The sequence below is a fragment of the Elephantulus edwardii genome, unplaced genomic scaffold, assembly GCF_000299155.1.
Source record: "Elephantulus edwardii isolate Elephantulus edwardi_28Jun2011 unplaced genomic scaffold, EleEdw1.0 scaffold00090, whole genome shotgun sequence".
In the NCBI taxonomy this organism is placed as follows: Eukaryota; Metazoa; Chordata; class Mammalia; order Macroscelidea; family Macroscelididae; genus Elephantulus; species Elephantulus edwardii.
Window position 1 is genome coordinate 12,053,166 of NW_006399840.1, and position 7,643 is coordinate 12,060,808.

Genomic DNA, 7,643 nt, shown 5'->3' on the forward strand with positions numbered 1-7,643 from the left:
CTGCAGTCCTTGACCCTCTATAGCAAGCACTTCAGGTTCTCCTCAGTTTCAGCAAGCAGGGTTGTGTCATCTGCATAACATAGATTGTTGATAGATCTTCCACCAATCTTGACCCTACATTTCTCCTCATAGAGCCCAGCCTCCCGGATAATCTCTTTTACATACAGGTTGAAAAGGTATGGAGATAGGACACATTCCTGGTGTATGCCCTTTCCAATTTTGAACCATTCAGTGTTTCCTTGCTCTGTTCTGACGATTACCTCCTGGTCTAAATATAGGTTTCGCATTAGAACTATCAAGTGTTCTGGGATTCCCATTCTTCTCAGTAATTCTATGGCCAGCCACATTTCTGTGACCACAACCATACTTTCCAACTACCATTTCTTCCTCATTGCTTCCAGATTTTTCATTCTAGTCACCAATTATTATTAATGCATTTGACTGCATATTTTATTTTACTTTTAAAATTTATATTAGTTTGCTTATGAAGTTCATTACTTTATGTTTCATGCTACTTTTTATTCATATTGTGTTTCATTAAAACATTCTCATGAGTTGTTTTATTAAATTAATCACAATTGAACCCTGCCCATCATTATAACCCTGTTTTTTCACCTGGATTTTCCCCATTCCCTTGAACTCCTCCCTCTACCCAACAAACTGTACAACCCTGTGGTTGTCTCTACCTATCTTCACCCCTCCACTCTCACCCTTCCTTCCTTAGGTTCTCAAGCATATTTTATTAATTATACTTCTTCTATCTTGACAGAAAGCAGAGCGTACCAGAGGAATGCCTATCTGTGTTTCATAGATTATGCAGAAGCATTTGACTGTGTGGATCACAGTAAGCTGTGGCAGACTTTGAGAAGAATGGGAATCCCAGAACACTTTATTGTGCTTATGTGAAACTTATACTTGTCCCAGGAGGCAATTGTCAGAACAGAGCAAGGAAACACTGCATGGTTCAAAAGATGGAAGGGTGTGCATCAAGGATGTGTCCTAGCTCCATATCTTTTCAACCTATATACAGAATAGATTATCTGGGAGGCTGGGCTCTAAAAGGAGAAATGTGGCATTAGGACCTAAAGGAGACTCTTCAACAATCTGTGGTGTGCAGATGACACAAACCTGCTTGCTGAAACTGAGGAGGACCTGAAACGCTTGCTGCAGTCTTCAATATGGACTGAAGCAAAACATCAAGAAAACAAAGATTCTCACCACTGGACCGATTGGCAGCATCATGATAGATGGTGAAGAGCATGAGATTTTTGAGAGCTTCAGTTTTCTTGGCTCTACAATCCACACTCTTGGTACTACCAGCCTGGAAATTAAAAGATGAATTGCATTCAGAAAGTCTGCTGTCAGAAATCTCTCTAAGGTACTGAGAAGTAATGATGTCAGTATGGAGACTAAGGTGTGCCCGATACAGGCCATGGTCTTTGCCATTACTTGCTATGCATCTGAGAGCTGGACAATGACTAGGGATGATAGAAGGAGAATTGATGCATTTGAGCTGTGGTTCTGGAGAAGAGTATTGAATATACCAGGTACTGCTAAGAGAAAAAAACATGTTCATCCTAGAGATAGTGAAGCCAGGCTGCTACTTGGAAGCAAGGATTCTGATGCTTCGTCTAACATACTCTGGACATGTTTCAAGGAGGCACCAGTCCTTGGAGAGGGACGTCATGCTTGGGAGGGTGGAGGGATAGCTCAGAAGAGGAAGACCCTCGATGAGATGCATTGATCCTGTCACTGGGGTAATGGGGCGGGTGTGTTGAAGACAATAAAATTGTCAAGGGAGATAGCAGGGTGTAGGGCTGCTGTACATAGGGTCACTATGAGTTGTAAGTGACTAGATGGCACATAACAGCAACAACAACATTCTTCTATTTTCACAATAATGGTATTATGCCGTATTTGTTCTTTTGAGACTGAGTTAGTTCACGCAACATAATGTTCTCTAGTCTCTCCTAAGTTATGTGGTATTTTTTCCAAATCATTGCTTCTGTGTGTTTTTTGAATGTAATAAAATTTGTCAATTCATGTTTTCTTATTTTTAGACTTCCAAATTTGGTAGTTCTCAGTTTCACCCTTTTCAGCTTTAGCTGCTAGTGTATATATTTTAATGTTGTTTTTGTTATGTACCATTGAGTCACTTGCAAGTCATAGTGATGCTATGTACAAGAGCCCTAAACTCTGCTCTATCCTGTGCCAACCTTATTGTCTCTGGCACACCTATTCCCATTACCCCAGTCACTGAATTGGTGCATATCATTGAGGGTCTTACTCTCTTGCACTGTCCCTCCACCCTCCCAAACATGATGTCTCTTTCCAAGGATGGGTCCGTTCTTGCAAAATGCCCAAAGTATGTCAGATGAAGCTTCAGAATCCTTGACTCCAAGGAGCAGCATTGTTTTATCCTCTCCAGAATGGACCTCTTTGTTCTCTTAGCAGTCCATCGTATATTCAATACTCTTCTCCAGCACAACTCAAAGGCATCAATTCTCTTTCTATCATCCCTAGTAATTGTCCAGATTCCTGATCCATAGCACATAATTGCAAAGACTATGGCCTGGATCAGGTGCACCTTAGTCTCCAGCTTGATGTCATTGCTTTTCAGTAGCCTGGAGAGCTAACAGTCATATTAATCTCATAGTAGAAATTGCCAAATGTAGATAGTTTACAGTCTAAGGAGCTCTATGACTTAGTGATAAGGAATTTCATTACAATTCAAATGTACATGGCTCAAATCCACCAGCTGCTCCATGGTGAAAAATGGTAATCAACTTCTGTGTGATTTACTGCCTCTGAAAATCAATCGGAGGGTTAACTATCAGTCAGACTCAACTTATAAACAGAATAAATTGTGAGCACATAAACAGATGCTCTAATTTCTTTTTGGTGGATTATAGTAAAATGAAATGCTCAGTATGTCTCAAACTCTGGCTTGTAGAGGGAAGAAAGTGAAGATGAAAGAGAGAAACAATAGAAAGAATGAACAGTATAATTTCTCTAGGTACAAGGCAGAGAAAGATGAAGTTACTGATGGAAGCAGGGGCTTACCAATGATAATCCTGGAAGATAGATGCTTATAAAGAAGCTAAAGAGAAGCCACTGGAGTATTTCAAAGAAAGAACTGTCATATTTGTCTATTTTTTTAATCTATCTATCTATCTATCTATCTATCTATCTATCTATCTATCTATCTCGGTATTGCATTCATTCAATCAGGAGTATGTATATTCCTCCAAGAGCAATTCTAGAATGAACTAGAATAAATTAGTTTAAATGGAATGGAATGGAATGGAATGGAATGGAATGGAATGGAATGGAATGGAAGAATAGAATAGAATAGAATAGAATAGAATAGAATAGAATAGAATAGAATAGACTCGACTCAGCTAGAATAGAATAGTATAGAATAGAAAAGTTTATAGAGACCCTGACTAGAAACTGGATGCAAAAATTAAACTGAGAAATGGTGAGTTTTTGGGCTAAAATAGCCACAGAGACAATAGAGTAGAGATAGATATGAGAGAATAAGGAGATGGTATTATTTTTGTTGGTTGTTAGGAGGAAGGAGGTCTTGTTGAGAAACAAATGATGAAATAAAAGTACTTGCTTTTTAATAAAGAGGACATAAGTACAGTTTTCACTGAGAGAAAGAAAATTATGAGTTCATTTCTTAAAAATTAGAATTGTCTATTGGAAATTCAGTGTGTGTGTGTGTGTGTGTGTGTGTGTGTGTGTGTGTGTGACCATCAAGTTATAATTGACCCATAGTTGATCCTCTGGGGGGTTTTCAGAGGGAGTTAATCTCATGAGAGAAGATTGCTCCTCCTTCTTCTATGGAGCACCTTGTGGGTTTGAACCACATACCTTTGGGGATTGCAACTCAGCTTCTTGTGATTAAGCCACCAGTGCTTTTCACTAGGCCACCAATACCACATACCTACCTACTTACTTACTCTCTTTCATCCACCATAATGTTGCTTATTGGTCCGGTGCTAAGAATCTTTGTTTCTTTGACATTGAGATGCAATTCCAAATTGAAGGCTGCATTCCTTGATCCTCTGTATAAATGTCTCAAGGCCTTCTCACTCTCAGTAAGCAAGGTTGCATAATCTGCATAACACAGGTTACTTATGAGTCTCGTGATCCTCTTGCCACACAGAGCAGGCCCATATGTTTGAAAGTTCGTTGGGTACTACTAGAGAGTCTCTTGTTTGGAATATCTTATCTAAAGCATTTGGATTCTGGAAGGTAAGTATTCTTGATCTAATTAGTAGTCATATGTAAAGTTGATTGGGTTGTTTTGATTTATTTAAGCTGATTGGATTGAATTGGTAGCATTGGTTGAATTAGCAATCAGTTGTGAGCTTTAAGCTTCTAGTTTAAAGCAATCTGGGTTTGGTGGGTGGGCCTTTGTGTTTTCTGGAAGATTGATTTGCTATTAGCGTTACAAACAAATATGGCTGTTTCTTGTGTTTGTGGAGAGCATTGTTTTAACTGGTACAGCACTTGTCTGTCAGTTTGCTGTACTGAGATAATTTGTGGGTTACTGTGATATGAAAGCTGTGTCACTCACTGATGTGTCAAATGCCACAAGAGTTACCCATGGTGGACAGGTTTTAGTGATGGTTCCAGATTAAGACGGACTAGGAAGCAGCATGATAAATACTATAAATAGATATATGTATGTGTATATGTATGTGTGTGTAAGTGTATATATATATGTGTGTGTTATATGTACATATATGTGTGTATATGCATATATATACACATATATTTACATATATGCTTTTACATACATATATACACACACATACACACACATATGTATAAGTTTGACTGTGGACTATTTGATTAGTTTTATTTTGTTCACAACCATGTGCGAGCCAATTGGGTTGGATTAATTTGGCTAGCAATGAGCTGTAGGCCAGAAGCCTCTTGTTAAAGCCCATTAGGGCTTAGTGCATAGGCCTGAGTTTTTGGTGTTTTGTTTGTTGTTTTGTAGTTTTTTTGTTTGTTTTTGTTTTTTGGGGTTTTTTTGTTTTTCTGTTTTTTGTTTTTTTTTTTTAATTAGATTAATCCCTTGAGCATGCAATGCTCAGGCCTAGTATTAATTGTGTTTGAAATGAACATTCTCCTAATTGGTACAGCACTGCTTTGTCAGTTTTCTGTACTGAGGTAACTTGGGTTGCTATAATCCTGCATGCTGTGCCATTGGTCAAATGCTCTAATTGTTACTTATGGTTGACAGTATTTGGTGGAGCTCCCAGATTATGACAGACTTGGAAGCAGGAGTGGTATCCACTTTCTGAATGACATGCCTCTGGAAACTCTATTAATGTAGAGAAACAATAATAGTTATAATAACAAGGTTAAGACCTTTTACTCATAGGGTTGCCATGAGTTGTGCTCAACTCAATAGCACCTAATAACAACAAATATATAACATATATATTATATAGTTGTGATGTGTCATCGAGTCATGACTATATGTAAAACAGCCCTAAATAATGCTCTATACTGTGCCAATCTCAGTGTCTCCAACACACCTATGCCAAAACCCCAGTCACTGAATCAGTCCACCTGATCAATGGTCTTCCTCTCCTGCACTGTCCTTCCACCCTCCCACCCATGATGTACTTCTCCAAAGATTGGTCCCTCCTTGCAACATATCCAAAGTATGTCAGATGAACCTTAAGAATCCTTGCCTCCAAGAAGCAGGCTGATTTAACACTCTCTAGGATGAGCCTAGAGATAGAATGATAGAGTTCTGCACATTCAATGATTTTATTCATTACAAATACCTTTTATAAGAAACATAAACCCAGGCTATACACATGGATTTCAACTGATGGTTTGCCTAAGAATCAAATCGATTACATTAGTGGAAAGATTCCCTGGAGAAGCTCAATATCAGCAGTGAAAACCAGGCCAGGTGCTGATTGGGGGACAGACCACCAACTACTCATATGCAAATTCAAGCTGAAGTTGAGGAAAATTAAGTCAAGTCCACAGGAACCAAGATTTGACCTTAAGTCTGTCCCACTCAAATTTCAAAACCATCTCAGGAACACGTTTGAGGCCTTGAGCACCAATGAGTGTAGACCAAATGAGTTCTGGGAGGATATCAAGAAAATTGTTCATGAAGGATGCAAAAGATAATTACAAAAGCTAAAGAAGAAGAAAAGACCAAGATGGACGTCAGATGAGACTGAGTATTGCATTAGAGAGCTGAGAAGCCAAAGCTAAAGGAAGAAATCAAAGAGTTAAATAGAAAATTTCAAAAGGCAGCTCGGGATGACACAGCAAGATACTATAATGAAATGTGCAGAGAGCTGGAGTAAAAAAATCAAAAGGGCCAGATTTGCTCAGCATTTCTTAAGCTGAAGGAGTTGAAAAACAAATTCAAGCCACGGGTGGCAACAGTTAAATATAGTTTGGATAGAATGTTGAATGACCCAGGAAGTATAAAAAGATGATGGAATGAGTACACAGAGAAACTGTATCAGAAGGAATTGGCTGACACAGAGGAATTTCATGAAATAACATATGAGCAAGAACCTATGGTGATAAAGGAGGAAGTTCAAGCTGCTATGGAGAAATTGGCAAAAAAAACAAAACAAAACAAGGCTCCAGGAGTTGACAGCATACCAATTGATTTATTTCAACAAACTGACGCTGTCCTGGATGTGCTCAATAAGTTGTGCCAGGAAATCTGGAAGACAGCCAGCTGGCCAACTGACTGGAAGAGATCGCTATTCATTCCCATTCCAAAGAAAGGTGACCTAACAGAGTGTGGAAATTATTGAACAATTGATATCACATGCAAGAAAGATTCTACTGAAAATTATCCAAAAACATTTGGAACAATATGTCAACAGAGAAGTGCCAAATGTGCAGGCTGGATTTAGAAGAGGTCGTGGTATTAGGGATATTATAGCTAACATAAGATGGATCTTGGGAGAAAGCAGAGAATACCAGAAGAATGTCTATCTGTGCTTCATTGACTATGCAAAGGCTTTGACTGTGTGGCTCACAACAAGCTATGGCTGACTCTGAGAAGAATGGGAACCCCAGAACACTTGATTGTGCTAATGTGAAACCTATACTTGGATCAAGAGGCAGTCGTCAGAACAGAGCAGGGAGACACTGGATGGTTCAAAATCAAGAAAGGGGTCAGTCAGGGCTGTATTTTGTGTCCATACCTTTTCAATCTGTATGCAGAACATATCATCCAAGATGCTGGGCTGTACGAGGAGGAATGTGGCATCAGGATTGGTGGAAGAGTCATCAGCAACCTGCATTTATGCAGATGACACAACCTTGCTTGCTGAAACTGAGGAGGATCTGAAGCGCTTGCTGCAGAAGTTCAAGGACTGCAGTCTTCAATATGAAGTGAAGCTCAACATCAAGAAAACAAAGATTCTCACCACTGGACCAATTGGCAGCATCAGTATGGATAGTGAAGAGATTGAGAGAGTTAACAGGTTTAGTTTACTTGGCTCCACAGTCAACACTCTTGGTAACAGCAGCCAGGAAATCAGGAGATGAATTGCATTGGGAAAGTCAGCTGTGAGGGACGTCTCAACAGTATTGAAGTGCAACAGACGTCAGGCTGGAGTCTAAGGTGC